Consider the following 18,529-nt stretch of genomic DNA (forward strand, 5'->3'; position numbering starts at 1 on the left):
TGTAAGTCCCATTCTAAGGTGAATGGGGATTCACTGACAGAGGGACCAAGTCATATTTATTTTTGGAATTACTTAGAATACAATAGGTTCTCAAAGGTAGAAAATGTTAGGAAAGTCTTTATCTACATGATGAAAAAATAAAAGCTAAAATAAAATGAAAATATAATTTTAAGACTAATATACCTTTCACAGGGAGATGACATATGCTTTTGCTTCTTATTTAATATAAAAGTTAGAACAAGCCCTAGACTTAATATTTTGCACTCATCTTTGGAAAACAAATAATCTGATGCAGTGTTCCAATTTTTTATTTTCTGTAGTTTGTTAAGAACACTGTTGTTCACAGCCTTTTAAGTTATGAACTGGGACTAAAATAAACTTATATATATGAAATAATACAAAACCAAAAGTAGTTTTACTTTATAATACTTAAGTTCAAGAATCATCTTTTTGGTCTAAGTGCTTTAAATGCAGTAATTCCTGATTTAAACTCAATTCTACAAAAATCTAAACACTGCTTAATCTTATTTTTCTTGATATAAAACTAAGCCAATTATATAATTTCCTATCAGAAAGAAATTTAAAGGAAAATATTACAAATGGTTCACTTGCCCTCCTTTCCAATATATACATTACAGGGATAAATAAAATTATTTTCTAATCTTAAGAAATGGATCCTTAAATTATTAATCACATAACAATACATGTGAAAGATTCCATGAAGAAAATGCTATTACATAAAAATACGCAAAATCATAACTGTTATTGATGTCTTCTATACCTCACCCCCCTGGTTTTCCTGATGGCTTTCTGATGGTCACTTTATCTTAAACTTTTCTGGGGACCTAGCATGTGACCAACCCTTGTTTGCCTTGCCCTTCCTACATGTTCCTTTCATAACCTATATCTCCAAGTATAAAGTTTAGCATCTAGTAAAAGTATATGCAATTATACTCTAATAAAGATGTTAAAAAAAAAAAGTATATGCTCCAGAAAGTCAGGGACTGAGCCAATTTTACTATCTATTATGCAACTGCTCCTTCCCTACAAGTGCCAAGTACAGTGTCTAGAGCATAGAAAGAGCTCAATAAATGTAAGACAAATGGCTGAGTTAGTCTGGAGATATTTTAAGTGGTAAATTTTCATAAAGATTTAATTTATTTTCTTTAGGAATAAGGAAAGTAATTATTTTCCGTACGAAGCACTGGTAATCAGACATGTGTGCCAAAAATGGCAATAGGCATACTTTCAGTAGCATAAAGAATAAATTCAAAATTTCCCCTCAGTGTTTGGGAGTACAGAGACTTCCCCTAGCCCTGCTCACCAGACAAAAGAGTCCATGGGAGTTGGCACCTTTATTTCCTACCAGAAGGACCAAGATACAGCCATGGTAAATAAAGTTTGAAATGAATCTATACATATAATGATACCAATAAGCCTCTAGAAAACTGTTGGCATAATGAAAACTAATGTCTTCTCTTGATTTTCCCTTAGATATCCTAGAATTATTAATTAAATTCCTTCAAAATTCTTAGAATCCATTAAAATATATACTAATAAAACATTATTTAGAAAAACAGAAGATCTGACAAGTATTAATACTAATTTGACAATGAGCCAATAACTTTGTCACTGTCATTCATTAAAATTAACATAATATAAAGTATCAGTTCTTTTGCAGTAGTCCCCTCAGTCATGCCAGTTCCTGTATGAAACTAGAAACTTATTACTTAATAAATTACTAACTGTAGGAAAAAAGTCAGTGTCATTTTATAATTCTTTCTGTATCTTGCTTATAGAGGTCATACATAATACAGTAAACTGAGTAAGTGTCCCTAAAATAAAGAACTAACTAGAGCACCTAATTTCTTCTTCCTCAGAGGAAAGGCTTTGTTGTCACAAAAGTTAATTGAATTCTTCATCCTATTTCTTTTCTCTACATTCTCTATTAACTGACCTCTTTTTTCTTTTTCTTCCTTTGACTTGCCTTTCTTTCCTTAGCTGTAACCACTTTTATTACTGAAACTAAAAGCCCTGTTAACCTTTTTAGTCAAACATACTAACTACCTAGATGTCAAATGTCTACACCAATTTTAACATAAGACATTCAAGAGTGCTATACTTACTAATCACTACCAACGTCTGATTTCTCTGCTCTAGTAGCAAATTCCTTGTTTACAACTAGCTCAGATACTATATTCTTTCTATGTATCTTAAGTGTTTGACAAAAAACACTCAAGGTCAGTCTAGTTTAAATGGGCTGTATAACAGGCTGCTTCATTATCTTACTGTTCCTACAACCATCTTTTAAAAAAATCAATAGTGAATTAAAATAAATCTTTGAAAAAATCTTCATAATTTTAAGTGCTTAAAGAAATATTTTCACAAAATGTTGTCTTCTCTTTGCAAACCAGATCATATTTCATATAACATACAACATGGTTTTTAAAAATCTGCTAAGGTAAAAACTGAAAGACAAAGTTCAAAGCTGCACAGCTGGAAGCATCCTGGGACAAAACTTTAAAAGTGACTGAAATCACTGGTGTTCACTTATATTTTTTAATAATCTGATTCTAGACCAGTGGTTCTCAACCCAGCTATGTATTAGAATCACTTGGGGAGCTTTTAAAAAACATCCACTCCAGGCTAACTGAATCAGAATCTCTGGAGTCTGGACCTAGGCAAAAGAATTGTTTCAGAGCTACCCAACTGACCATAATATGCAGCTAGGATTCCAAACCATTGGCTGCGTCTTTATAATTATTAACACAGACTAAAATACTAAGGCATCATTTAGCACTAAAAGCATTTTATTCTGAAAGAACTGTCGTTCAACTAAATGTAAATCTTTAAATTATCTAACAGTATTCTAACATTTAAGTCCATTATTCAACAAAGAGTAGGTCCTCCACAATCATTTGTTGGTGATGTAGGTATTTTAACGATTAAAATTACAACAATCCCTTACTTTAGAAGGAATATGTAATTATTATAATACAGAACATATTATTTTGACATTTTACAATAATTCCAGCTTCAAATCCTCTGGAACAACTGATGATGCAGTCACCAGTTAAGGTGATGCATCACCGTAAGATGAAGGATTGAGCCATTTCAGGCCAAAGAACAAATTGGTGAAGACCATGATATACAGACAATAGGAGTACAGAATCTATTTATAACAGAGGGGGAAATTCAGTATGATGGTGTGACGGAGACAAACAGGAGTAGTTGGAAATGCGAAGAAAAGCTAAGATTGTGCACAGATTGGGAAGGTCTCTGGCAGACTAAGAAACTTAGATATTCAACTACAGGCAACAGAGAGTCATTGGAGGTTTTTGAAAAGGAATGACAGGATGTTCTACTTCCAAGATGACTGAATAAAGGTACTTCACCCTATTCCTCCCACTAAGTGCAACTGAAAGCCCTAGACATTACACATAAAATAAACATAAGAAGTGTGTGAAAGGTGGACAGACGAAGGCAAACGCTTAGGAACCTCAAGACCTGAGGAACAAGTCAGTGATTAGATTCCTGGGTTTTCTTTTTGCCTTGTGCATCTCAGGCTTGCAGCTGAAAACCTGGCAACACCAAGAGGCAAAGACAGGGACTTCCCTGATAGCACAGTGGTTAAGAATCTGCCTGTCAATGCAGGGGACAGGGGTTCCAACCCTGGTCCAGGAAGATCCCACATGCTGCAGAGCAACTAAGCCCATGTGCCACAACTACTGAGCCTGCACTCTAGAGCCCGTGAGCCACAACTACTGAGCCTGCATGCCACAACTACTGAAGTCCATGCACCTAGAGCCCATGTTCCACAACAAGAGAAGCCCCTGCTCAATGCAATTAGAGAAAGCCCACGCACAGCAATGAAGACCCAATGCAGCCAAAAATAAATACATAAATAAATAGATTTATTTTTAAATAAAGAGGCAAAGACAAAAAAGCCCCAAAAAAGCTTGCTCTCTTTAGCCAAAAGACCAGGTAGGGACAGTCTAGCAAGACAGAAAACTTTTAGACAGTAACAGTGCTACTCTAGCTAAACACTACACAAAAAAACCATGACCCCACTCTCATCCATGCCAACAAAGGCTGAATGGGGAGCCTAGACTTCCACCCTCACAAGGTTATAATGAGGCATACCCAGCAGAGTGGTGTCATAGAAGGCCAAGGTGGAATTCAAGACTAATCTGATAATGAGCCCCCACGTTCCAGTACTCCCCCATTCTTGTGTCAGTGTAGGCCACATGGAATGCTGTTAGAATTATCTGACAAAGATCTTAAAGCCATAATGAAAATGCTTCAATGAGCAATTATGCTCAAAAGTAATGAAAACACAGAAAGCCTCAAAAGAGAAACAGAAAATCTCAGCAAAGAAATACAAGATATAAAGAAGGACCAAATGGAAATTTTAGAACTGAAAAATACAATAAATGAATAAAAAAGCTCAGTAGATAGACTCAAAACAGAATGGTGGGGATAAAGGAAACAATCAGTGAACTAGAAGAGAGAGAATAGAAATTACCCAACCTTAGTAACAGAAAGAAAACAGAGTGAAAAAACAAACAAAGGGATCCTCAGAGACCTGTTAGACTACAACAAAAGATCTAATATTTTTGTCACTGGTGTCCCAGAAAAAAAGAAAAAGGGTCAGGGGGTGACTGAAATAGTACTTGAAGAAATATGGCAAGAGACATAAACCTATAGGTTCAAGAAGCTGAGTGAACCCTAAACTGGATAAACGTAAAGAAATCTATGCCAAGTCACATCATAAACTTTTGAAAACTTAGGACAAAGAAAGCATTCAGGAAAACACCAAAACCTTTCCCACAAGGAAAAAACAACTCAAATGACAGTGATTTCTCATCAGAAACCATGCAGGCCAGAAGGAAGTGGCCCAATATTATTCAAATGCTATACCTAGCAAAAATATCCTTTAGTCATGAGGGGGAAATCAAGATGGAAAAAACTTTTCATCTTTTCAGATGAAAAAAACTAAGCCAATTTGTTCCCCACAAACTAACCTTAAAATAATAACTAAAATAAGTTCTCTAAACAGAAAGAAAATAATGAAAGAAGGAACTTCCAAATATCAGGAAAGGAAAAGGAAAACAGGAAGCAAAAATATGGGTAGATATAATAGGCTTTCTTTGTCCTCCTGAGTTTTCTAAATTATGTTTGATGGTTGAAGGAAAAGTTACAACTGTCTGATGTGGTTCTAAATGAATGTACAGTAAACATTTCAGGACAATTATATAATAAAAAGGGGAGGGTGCAGGGATGTAAAGGAAAGTAAGGTTTCTATACTTCATTCAAAATGGTAAAATGACAATAGACTGTAATAAGTTATGTATATATAATATATTATAGCCAACACCAAAACCAATATATAAAGAGATATATCCATAACACAATAGATAAGATAAAAATGGAATTCTAAAATATGCTCAAGTAACCCACAGAAAGAGAACAAAACAGAGAAAAGAAAAATAGAAAGATAAACAGAAACCAAAAAGAAAATGGCACATTTAAGCCCTAACAAATCTAAAACTACATTAAATATAATAGCCAAAATACATTAAGACATATTAGCAAAGTGAATTAAAAAATATAATCCAACTATATGACGTCTACAAGAAACTATATGTCTACAGGAAACTCACTTCAAATACAATTATAAAGGCAGATTGAAAGTAAAAGGATGGAAAAAGACAAATCATACAAACATTAACCAAAGGAAAGCAGGAATGGCTATATTAATATCAACTAAAGTAGACTCGGAACAAAGAAAATTATCAGAGACAGAGAAGCATATTACAGAATGATAAAAGGGTCAGTCCCTCAGGAAGACATAGCAATCCTAAATGTACCAAACGACAGAATTGAAAGATATGTGAAGCAAAAAGTGAAAAGACAGACAACTCCACAATCATAGTTGGAGACTTCAACATCCTTCTCTCAATAACTGATAGAACAACTAGACAGAAATCAGCAAGGATATAGAACTTGAAGACACTGTCAGCCAACAGGATGCAGTAACATTTATAAAACACTCTACCAAACAACATCAGAATACATATTTCTTTCCAAAGGCCCAAGGAACATATACTAAAATAGACCATACTATTAAGGCAAACCCTGGGTCATAAGGCACACCTCAACAAATTAAAAATAACTGAAATCACACAGAGTATCCTCTCTAACCACAATGGAAATCAAACTAGAAAGCAATAATGGAAAGATAAAAGGAAAACTCTTCAACTACTTGGAAACTAAGTGATACTCTTCTAACTAACCCATGGGGTCAAATAGGAAGTCTCAAAGGAAATTAAAAACAAACAAACATTGAAACGAATGAAAATAAAAATACAATGTATCAAAAAATGTGGGGGACTTCTCTGGTGGCATAGTGGTTCAGAATCTACCTGCCAATGCAGGGGACATGGGTTCGATCCCTGGTCTGGGAAGATCCCACATGCCGCGGAGCAACTAAGCCCATGCACAACAACTACTGAGCCTGCACTCTAAACCCAGCGAGCCACAATGACTGAAGCCCGCGTGCCACAACTACAGAAGCCCGCGTGCCTAGAGCCCGTGCTCCACAACAAGAGAAGCCACCACAATGAGAAGCCCACGCACCACAACGAAGAGTAGCCCCCGCTCGCTGCTGCAACTAGAAAAAGCCCGTGTGCAGCAACGAAGACCCAACGCAGCCAAAAATTAATTAATTAATTAATTTAAAAAATGTGGAACACAGCTATAGTGCTGAAGGAAAAATTATTACACTAAATGCATACATTAGAAGAAGAGAAATCTCAAATCGATAAATCTAAGCTCCCATCTCAAGAGAAGAGCAAAAAACCTTAAGAAAGCAGGATAAAAAAGGAGCAAAGAAAAAAAAGAAATACAAATTACCAATATCAGGAATGAAACAGGGATATCACTATAAACTGCAGACAGCAAAAGGATAAGGGAGTACCATAAACACCTCTACACACTTCAAACTGACAACTCAGACTAAATAGGCCACTTCCTCAAAAAATACAAATTACCACAATTCACCTAATATGAAACAGATAATACGAATAGCTCTTCAAAGGTTATCAAGGAAAATACATTTATAAGACTCAAAAAAAAAAAAAAATCTCTGAGCCCAGATAGTTTTCACTGGAGAAATCTACCAAATGTTTATAGAGAGGAATTAAAATCAATTCTACACAATCTATCTCAGAAAACAGAAGAGGGTACACGTCCTAATTCATTTTCTGAAGCTAGTATTACTACCAAAACCAAAACCAAAGAAAGACACAAATATAAACATGAGAATCCTTAATGAAATAATAGCAAATAATATTCAGCAATATGTAAAAAGATGATAATCAACTGGGATTTATTCCAGGGATACAAAGCAGGTTCAATATTCAAAAATCAATGTAATCCACCATATTACCAGGATAAAGGAGAAAAATCCCATAATCATATCAATTGTTGCAGAAAACACAACTGGCAAAATTCAACACCCATACATGATAAAAATAAAAAAAACTCTTAAAAAAACTATGGAAAGAGGGGAACACACTCAACTTGATAAAGAGCCTGTACAAAATAAACCTTACAGCTAACATACTTATGGTGAAAGACTGAATGCTCTTCCCTATGATAAGAAACAAAGCAAGTATATCTACCCTCACCAATCTTATTCAATATAGCACTGAAAGTTCTAATCAGTGCCATAAGACAAGAAAAAGAAATAAAGGGCATACAGATCAAAAAGGAAGAAATAAGACTGCTCCTCTCTGCAGATGACATCTAGGTAGGAAGACCCAAGGAATCTATAGAAAATTCCTAGAACTAATCAATGAGTTCAGCAAGGTTGCGGGATACAAGATTAACACAAAAACCAACTGCATTTCTATATACTAGCAATAACGTGTGAACACTGAAAAAAACACCATTTATAATCACCCAAAAAAATAGAATACTAACATGTATAATACTTCCATGCTGAAAACACAAAATGCTGATGAGAGAAATCAAAGGAGATCTATAAAACAGGGAGAAACATACCAGTTCATGGATTGGAAGACTCAATATATCAATTCTCAAGACATCAATTCTCCCCAAATTGATACTGAGTTTCATGCAATTTCTAACAAAATCCCTCCCATCAAGATTCTTTGTAGATATAGAGAAGATTATTCTAAAATTTATATAGAAAGGCAAAGGAACTAGAATAGCTAAAATAATTTTCAGAAAGAATAAAACAGGAGGAATCAGTCTTACCAGATTTCAAGATTTATTATCTACCTATAGCAATCAAGACTGTGACATTGGCAGAGGGATAAACACACAGCTCAATGGAACAGAACACAGAACCTGGATATACAACACAAGTATGCCCAACTGTTTTTTGACAAAGGTTCAAAAACAATTCAGTGAAGAAAGACAAATGGTGCTGGAGCAACTGGATATGCATAGACAAAAATAATAAACCTTGATCACACCTTATACAAAAATTAACTCAAAATGGGTCATGGACTTAAATGTAAATAGAAAACTGTAAAACTTTTATTTAAAAAAAGTTTTCTAAAACTTTAGGAGTCAATTTTCAGGATCTAGAGCTAGGCTAGACTTGATACCAAAAGCACAATCCATAAAAGGAAAAAGTGAAAATTTAAGTCATCAAAATTAAGAACTTTTGCTCTGTGAAAGACCATGTTAAGAGAATGAAAAGAAACCACAGAGTGGGAAAAAATATTTGCAAACCACCTATCTGACAAAGAACTAGTATCTAAAATATATGAAAGAATGCTTGAAATTCAACACTAAAACAACAAAAACAACAAACAATCCAAAGAGAAAATGAGCAAAAAACATGAATAGACATTTCACCAAAGAGGACCTACAGATGACGAATAGGCACATGTAAAGATGCTGAATATTTTTAGCCACCAGGTAAATACAAATTAAAACCACAGTGAAACATCACTACGTACCTGTGAGAATGGCTAAAATTAAAAGTCAAAAAGCAAATGCTGACAAGGATGCAAAAAAAAACTAGATTATTCACTGCATTAGTCTGCTAGGGCTGCCATAATAAAATACCACAGACTGGGTGGCTTAAAGAACAGAAATTTGTTTTCTCACAGTTCTGGAGGCTAGAAGTCCAAAATCAAGGTGTCAGATTGTTTGGTTTCTTTTGAGACCACTTTCCTTGGTTTGCAGATGGCTGACTTCTCACTGCATTCTCACATGGTCTTTCCTCTTGAGTGTGCATATCCCTCAAGGATGTGTGTCCAAATTTCTTTCTTATAAGGACATCAGTCAAACTGGATTAGGACCCACAGTAAAGCCCTCTTAATCACCTCCTTAAAGGCCCTATCTCCAAATACAGTCACACTGTGACACGTTTGGGGAGTTAGGGTTTCAACATATGAATTGGGGGGGACAATATTCAGCCCATAATACACATGCACTAATGTAAAAGAGTACTGCCGCTCTGGAAAACATTTTGGCAACTTCTTTTAAAAAGTAAACAAGCAACTATCATACGACCCAGCAATTACACTCCTGATCATTTTTCCCAGAAAAATGAAGACTCATGTTCACAAAAAAACCTACAGACAAATGTTTACAGCAGCTTTAGTCATAACAGCCAATAACTAGAAACAACCCAGATGTCCTTCAATGGATGAATGTGTAAATAAACTGTGGTACATCCATACTATGGACTACTACTCAGCAATTAAAAAGGAACAAACTACTTAAATATGGAATAACTTAAATGAATATCCAGAGAATTATGCTGAATGAAAAAAATCAATCCTAAAAGGTTATATACTGTAGATTCCATTTATATAGCACTTTTGAAACGATAAAATTACAGAAATGGAGAATGGATTAATGGTTTCCAGGCATTAAGGAGAAAGGGGGTAGGTGGGAAGGAAGTAGGTGTGGCTACAAAAGGGAACTCTTTATGTCTTGCTACAGATGGGTGGGAAACTTCACTGAAACCTTTTTCCACTTTCTAATATCTGAATGATGTGCTCCAAAATAAATTAGATAACAACGATCAAACGGGTGGATGGGGAGATATTAGTTACCACGTGTGGAATGATTAAGGAGGGCGAGGCTCTGTGCTAATCCAGACTTATCCTGGCTCCAACGCTGTGCTTTACTTTGCCAAGCTGCACTCAATTCTTAAATGTCACCCAAATTTAACAACCACAGTGTCTAGCATGATCCTGCACAAAAGATGTAAATTATAAAATTACCTCTCCTCTTCTACCAACATTCTTATTTCCTTAGTATCTGATCTCATTCAAGAATTAATGAGAAAAGCAATAATTATCTGCTTAAATGATTCACACTAACGTATAAGTAACTGATAGGTTTAAATATCGTCACAATGTACAAAAGCAGGTTAACTCAAATGGCATTTTAACAAAAATTGTATGTTTAAGAAAGAATTAAACTGTAGTCCAAGTGTTGTCATCTGTTTAATTCAGATGCCCTAAAACATCACTCCCCGTCCTGATCTTGGAGTTCTTAGGTATTTTGGAAGTAAATTAGATACAAATCCTAAGTTCAAAGTAACAGTAATAGCTTCCATCTCACCACAACTCAAGATGCATGTCTGGTTAGCTGCCTGTCCTACAGGGAGGAAATATTTGTAATAATAGAGCTTTTAATTGTCTGTGAATAAAGATAATCCAAGACTGGTGAAACTTGTAAAAATCCATGTTTGTTTTCTCAGCTGCCTCTACGCATCCCTTTCTCCTGCCTTCTAAGTTCTCTACCACTCCCAGTGCATCCTTCATACCTCCTGCTTTCAGGAGGCCATTATCTTCCAGTTTCTCCAAAGCAGTAAAGGACTTAAGCAAGGGCTGAATTCAGTCTTTCAACAGATTTATTTGTAGTTTAAGGTAGCCAGGAGAAATGTTCGCCTTTTGGTTTACCTGGATTGACTGAAAGCCTAAGGTCTTCGTTTGTTTTTATTTTGCTTAGTCCAGTAGGAAAGCTGCCTTAGTACTGATACCACGCCTGGGGGGACTGGATCAAAAGAGTTAATAGGTCACTTGAGCTCTCCTTTGCCCTGTTCACTCTATTAACCTTAATTATTCAGAAGCCAAGAATCTCAAATTCCAAGGATTCAGATTCCATTTTCAGGGTGTCTACTACTCCCTTCTGGTTTGATATCCCTTTCCTTCTTTCAGAATGGTGGTCATTTTCTCAGAATGGTGGTCATTTTCTCCTGCCCTTCAACTCCGAGCAATCTGTTCTCATGCCCCAGGGTTCTTGCAGCCCCCAGTGTGCGAGAGGTAAAGAAACTATGAATGTCTGGAGTGGGTAGGCTGGGCTCATGGACTCCCAAACATGAAACTCAAACTAAGGAAAAGAGCAAGGACCATCACCCCCACTACCACCCACTTCCAGCTAATGTAAAGTAAGACTTAACACTTTTGTTTTTTACAGTGTAGTTGTGGAGGATGGGGGGAGTACTTTAATGATAACAACAACTGCACAATACATGATATCAGAAAAAACTACCAGCTGGCAATGACTGTACATACTGGGGAACGGATAGAGAAAGAAACACTTCTAAAACTGGATGTTAAAGTTAATTACATGTTGTGACCTGCTTTTACTTTCTGCCTAATCATTACACAACATAATAAACATGCATCTCATAAACGATGTGTCAGATTAACTTTCAGTTTTATTTTAATGCAACCTCAGCCTTTTCTTCCAACCTCCACCCCTGCAGCTTCGCTCATTGCTGGCTGCAAATGTAAGATGGAGATTCCTTCTAAAACAATTAACAAGACACCATGCTGCCACACTGGAGGAGAGGCCAGCAGTTGGGTGTCCCACTTCACAGATTGTCCATCTTGCAACAACTGTACTTCTAGTCTCTCCCAGGTCTAAACTATGCCTTTTCTAGTTACTGTAATTACTTCCCCCAAACAACAATTTTTTTTATCTCTTCCCAGCCTATGAAGCACAAGTTGTTTCACAACCAGCAGCATCAAAATCTAAACTCTTAAATGGCTCAATGAAAAGACGGTCAAATGAATTCAAAATATGAGATATGCATCAATGGATTGGCAAAGATCAAATAATTTGGTAAAAGGGACATAGAAACACAGATGTTGTCATATATCCCTGGTGGATATACAAAATGGTTCAACCTCTATGGAGGGAAATTTGGCAATATCTATGAAAATTACAAACGCAAGTACCCATTTGCAGGAATTTATCTTATACTATACTTGCCTGTCCCACCACTGTGTGAAATAATAAGTTATTCATTGCAGTATTATTTTAAGGACAAAAAAAATTAATAATGATAATAGCAAACACTTATCTAGCACTTAGTATAGTGCCAAACACTGTTCTAAGCACTTCACACATATGCTCATTTAATCTTCTGAACAATCCCATGAGGCAGGTGCTATTAACATCCATATTGTACAGATGGAGAAACTAAGAGGCCAAATAAAATTAGCCCAAGACCACATAGCTAGTGTGAGCCAAGATTTGAGCTCCAGAGCCTACTATCTTAACTATTACGATATACTAAATCATCTAAATATATATCAATAGGAGAATAGTTGACTAAAATATATGATACACCCGTCTAAAGCAACATCACATTTTTAAAAAGGAAACCTCGTTAAATTGCCTCTCCCACTTTGAGGGTAGGTTAAACTTAGTGACTCACCTCTAAAAATAAAGTATGGAAAGGGAAAAACAGCAATTTTACAGTGGAGAAACCTGGCAAAACACCACCTTAACCAAGAGATCTAAGTTAAACATCAGCAGTGATGTCTTGTAAATATCAGGTAGTACTCCCTTGCTGAGACATTGAGAAAGACAACTCAACTTTGTGCAGTATTTCCAAAAATCCATAGCCCCATTCTAATCATGAGGAAAACATCAGACAAATCCAAGTTGAGAGACAGTCTATAGACTGGTACTCCTGAAAACTGTCAAGGTCATTAAAAACCTTGAGAAACTGTCAAAGGAGACTAAGGAGAAATGACAACTAAATGTAATTATGGTATTTTGGATGGGATCATGGAACAGAAAAAGAACATTAATGGAAAAACTGGTTCTATCCAAATAAACTCTGGAGTTTAGTTAACACTAACGTACCAATGTTGATTTCTTAGTTTTGACAAATGTACCACAATAAGATGATAATATTAAATAAAGGGAAATGAAACTGGGTGAGGTGTATATGGAAACTTTACAACTTTTCTGTAAATCTAAAATTATTCCAAAGCAAAGTTTATTTAAAAAAAAAAAAAAAAAGAAAGAAGGAAGAAAGCTCTTTGTGCACTGATATGAAAAAAATCTCCAAGAAGTGAAAGATGTAAGGTAAAGTGAAAGACGTAAGGTAAAGAATAAAGGACTTCTCTGGTGGCACAGTGGTTAAGAATCCACCTGCCAATGCAGGGGACACGGGTTCGAGCCCTGGTCCGGGAAGATCCCACATGCCACGAAGCAACTAAGCCTAGGCGCCACAGCTACTAAGCCTACACTCTACAGCCCACGAGCCACAACTACTGAAGCCCGCGTGCCTAGAGTCCGTGCTCTGCAATGAGAGAAGTCACTGCAATGAGAAGCCCGCGCACAGCAACGAAGAGTAGCCCCGGCTTGCTGCAACTAGAGAAAGCCCGCATGCAGCAATAAAGACCCAACGCAGCCAAAAATAAATTAATTAATTTTTTAAAAAAAGAAGAAGAAAGTGTATATAGTATGGAAGAAGCAGTATGTGCACAGGTACAGAAATATCATTTGTGTAAATGGTTGGGAAAGCACATACGTATACAAAAATTATTTCTGGAAGGATACATAAGAATCTGATAACACTGGTTGACTTTGTAGAGAGAACTCTGTAGCTGAGGAACAGAAATAAAAGACTTTTGATTGTGTCCTCTTGCACTTTTTAAATTTTAAAACGTATGAGTATATTACCTACTCAATTAACTTTTAAAATTAAAAGTATGGGGCTTCCCTGATAGCACAGTGGTTGAGAGTCCGCCTGCCAATGCAGGGAACACGGGTTCGTGCCCCAGTCCGGGAAGATCCCACGTGCCGCAGAGCAGCTGGGCCCGTGAACCATGGCCGCTGGGCCTGCGCGTCCAGAGCCTGTGCTCCGCAATGGGAGAGGCCACAAACAATGAGAGGCTCGCGTACCGCAAAAAAAAAAAAAAAAAATTAAAAGTATGACAAGGACCTGAACTCAGGCAAAGCCCTGGAAATAACATAGGGGAATAATTAGGGAGAATTTTAGGAGATTAAAAATCTAATCTCCTCCACCTACCAGTTACCCACACCCCCTTCCTCACTTTTCCCATCAACCTCATTTCTCCTTATGCAGTGTGAACATTTTATTCTAGCCAAACCAATCTGACTCCCGACCCCAACAAATCAGCTTGTTCCCCAATTCCTTATCCCTCCCAACAAAACCTAGCTCTTAAATTAAAAGCCACCCACCTATTGAGCTATTCAGTATCCTGTAGTCTGTCTGTAACAGAGACGGCAAATACAGACACTCACGCCATCACTACTCCTACATCCATGACAACAACACTGCTCAATGATCACAGGAGCCTTTCCCACTAAATCTACACACTGCCTCCAACTACTTCTTAACGCGGTCCTCCATGCAGCCATTATTATCAACCAAAGCTGGCCCATGAAATAAAACCTATTCGCCATACTACTCTACTATATTGATCTGTTTGCCTTGATATGTTCCTTCATGAATTTCATATATATTCATTTACATATACCCCTATTTTGTTCTGAAAAGGATTAATGAGACTTATAAGAATACATGAACTATAAAAAGTTAATAGGTTTAAAATATCAGCAGAAGAATAAAGAAAACACCAAAAATGATGCCACAAAAAAAGCTGAAAAAATGTACAGCATAAAACCTATATGCCTACTTCAAATCTGGCTCTGGCTTTCTAACAGCCATCACAAAAAGAAAAACCCAGTCCACAGCCCAGGAGATAAACAGAAAAGTACTCGGAAGAGGAACTATTCTTGGTACTTAGGCCAAACAGTAATTTTTACAAAGCAAAGAGAACACTATAGAAAGAGCAAGACATACAAGATACACAACTACCAGTTTTCAAAGAGTTGGGATGTTTCTGATAGTATCCATCAGGAGAACCTACAGTGTCTCACCAAAGTCCAATGCAGCAAAACTAATTTTACAAGGAGCAGACACAAGTTTTAGAACTCTCTGTGTCCCTTCACTTGGTCTCCTCCTTCATTGCCTCCCTAACTAAATATAAACTCTTTGAAGACTAGAACCATGTTGTGTAACTCTTATAAAGCTCACAGTGTTCCGTATCCTGCAAAATAGCAAGCATTCAATATCAGTGAGAATTTACCGAGAGCAATTCAAGCCTATTCTGAAAAAATTCTCTAATCTAAACATAGGAATTCTCACTCATGCTAAATAGGATAAAAATGATACTGAAGCCTCAAGAGATAATCTCTAAACCTTCTATACTATTACTGAATCACAATTTAATTTATGATGTCTCAACAGCATTTTTTGTTTTGCATAGCCCTGGCACAAGGCTTGCAGAAATGCCAAATCAGTATCACTAAATCTGATCAAATAAAATGGCAACCTCTATAAAAAGAAAGACAATATTACTATCTTTCAAGAATGTAAGCAATAGGTCTTTACAAACCAGCTGACAAAGGGAGTTTCATTTTTTAAATGACTCTGCAAGTCCTGTAGCAGACAATGAATTATAATGCAGATATTCTCTACTCCTTTCCAAGAAACTGTAGTTTCTGTAAATGCCAAACTGCCAGAGAACTATACTTCCCAGCTCTTCCATACACACGTCCATTCATACATACATACATACACACATACACACCACTATCAAACACTGGTGTAAAGCTTATCTTTCCCTTTACAACCACTCCCTACCCCCTCTTCTTTACCTGGTCAAACTGGAAATGAATGAAGCCTAATAAATTTAGGTAAAGCAATTATGAGCAACACAAGTATTTAAAAACTTAAACTAGGGCTTCCCTGGTGGCGCAGTGGTTGGGAGTCCGCCTGCCGATGCGGGGGGTGCGGGTTCGTGCCCCAGTCCGGGAGGATCCCGCATGCCGCGGAGCGGCTGGGCCCGTGGGCCACGGCCGCTGGGCCTGTGCGTCCGGAGCCTGTGCTACGCGGCGGGAGGGGCCGCGGCAGTGGCAGGCCTGTGTACCGCAAAAAAAAACCCTTAAATTACTACTCTTAAGCAGAGGCACTAGGACACATTAACAATCTCTGTATTTTATTAATGGAAATCGTTAATAAATAAAAAGTCTCATCCTACATTGGTTTAGCTTTTTTAATAGACTTAGTATTTCAGTTTGCAGAATGCTCCTCATTTGGTATTCCCTGTATGCAGGGGAACACCCTACCGTCCCGGGAGGGGATAGATGTAATGAGTGAAAGAACATGGACAGCACTGCGGGGTCCACCAAATGGACCTCAGAAAATCTAATTCCTGTGCCTTTGTTTCTTCAACCATAAAATTGAGAAATGACAATCATCTCTATCTGATAAGATTATTGAGAAGATAAAATGAGGTAAGATTTGTAAACTGCCTAGTAAATTGCATGTAAAATAGATCCTCAATAAGTGTCAGTTCTCTTGCTCTTTTCTTATAGGTAAGGAAACAGAAGGAGCTTAGCAGGTGACTGGTCCAAGGTCAATGCCTAATCAGTGTGATACGTATGCTGAAACTCTAACTTAAGGACTCTTGCCACTACATCACACAGCCTTAAAATAACAGAACCCAATACCTCATGTTCATCACTGTTGGGCACTCATTACATGAAAAGAAAAATAACCCTAACAATTTGTACACCTATTAGATGCCAAGCACTATATTAACTTCTTTCCTCATGACCAGCTACAAAGTAGGTGTATTTATCCCATTTTACTGAGAAATTAATTCATCCAAAGTCACAAGGCTAATAAGTGATAATGCAAAATTAATCCAGGTCTGTTTACTACTTTCCCCTACTATCCTGCCTCAAAAGCATACAAGTATTTAAAAATAACTGTCTATCAAAATTAAATTCTAAATGGCCTGGAAAATTTTTTTTTTTTTTTTTGCGGTACGCGGGCCTCTCACTGTTGTGGCCTCTCCCGTTGTGGAGCACAGGCTCCGGATGCGCAGGCTCAGCGGCCATGGCTCACGGGCCTAGCCACTCCGCCGCATGTGGGATCTTCCCGGACCGGGGCACGAACCCGTGTCCCCTGCATCGGCAGGCGGACTCTCGACCACTGCGCCACCAGGGAAGCCCGGCCTGGAAATTTTTATAGGTCCTTCCAATTTATTAGTGGAAACTGTCCCTAGCGTCACCATCCTTTCTCCTTAAATTTGTTCTTGTTAGGCTAAAACAATTTACAGTAACCTCAGTGACAAATTTACATTTGTATAGCATATTACAGATTAGTATTATAAATTTTTTCATTCTTATTAGATGCAACAACAGAAGTTTTTCACATATTAGCTCACATCTCCTTTAATACTTTCAAGATTTCTGTGATGTAGAGATTATTACCATTTTACAGATAAGGAAACAGAAGTTTGAAAAAGGTAAGTAACTTGCTTAGGTTATACAATTAGTAAGAGCAGGGCTCTACCTCGATCTAAGAGAAAAGCGCATATACTCTCGCATCCATCGATTGATTTAATCATTTGCGTTTCTCAATTTACTCATCAGAGCTGGGGGAAGGGATATGTGTGGGGGAAGAACTTGTTTACCAAAAATGTAACAGAAAATAAAGGCCAAACCTTGATAAAACAATAAAAACAGGAAAAATCAGAAAGGCTGTCCCAGATCTCTTCACTCCCTGCAAGGTTGCCAGGTGACTGCCAATGTTTACAGGGCAGTTTCAACTATTCCAGAGCACAGAGGAAAAAATGAGAATTTCCCAATTCATTCTTAGAGGCTAGCTTAATCTTGACACCAAACACTCAAGAATAGTAAACTAAAAGTGAGACATAAATATTATGTTTATCCTTTGTGATTATAGAGGCAAATGTCTTAATAGATTTAAGTGAAAAACAAAGAAATATGTGTAGTATGATCTCTTTTATATAAGAAAAATCACTGAATACACATGTATGTACTAAGTATGGCATACAGGTGTATTCAGTGTGTATTTATACATATACACATAAATGCAAAGATACAGGTTTGGAAATATAAACCCCAAACTGTTAACAAGGTTACCTGGGACAGAATTGGTCTTTGGGATGAAAGAAGGGAAGGGGACAAATAGTGAAGTGAGATTTTTTTACTTTTACTCTATATATTCCTGTGTTATTTGTATTTTTATGATTAACATGTATATTTGACAATTAAAATACACAAATGAAAAGTACGGCCTAATAGTCATTTGATGTATCTCCTCTACTTGTTATAGTGAAAACTAATTCTTTTATTTACTCATTGGGCATTCATTTATCTAACAAAC

The 18,529-nt window shown here is 36.8% G+C and overlaps 1 protein-coding gene across 19 annotated transcripts in view; it reads right to left on the reverse strand.

Annotated features, from left to right (window-relative positions):
* The window catches only part of SESTD1 (SEC14 and spectrin domain containing 1), a 262,393-nt gene that overhangs the window by 106,878 nt on the left and 136,986 nt on the right, over positions 1–18,529 (reverse strand). The window contains exon 1 of one of the 19 annotated variants that reach the window (XM_079923856.1): positions 15,131–17,151. The exons of the other annotated variants lie outside the window; for them this stretch is intronic. The gene's annotated coding sequence lies outside the window, so the exon portion shown is untranslated. Of the gene's footprint in view, positions 1–15,130; positions 17,152–18,529 lie in introns of those variants that run through there. 19 annotated transcript variants of the gene reach the window in all.

Source organism: Stenella coeruleoalba (assembly GCF_951394435.1).
Source record: "Stenella coeruleoalba genome assembly, chromosome: 6".
NCBI classification, from domain to species: domain Eukaryota; kingdom Metazoa; phylum Chordata; class Mammalia; order Artiodactyla; family Delphinidae; genus Stenella; species Stenella coeruleoalba.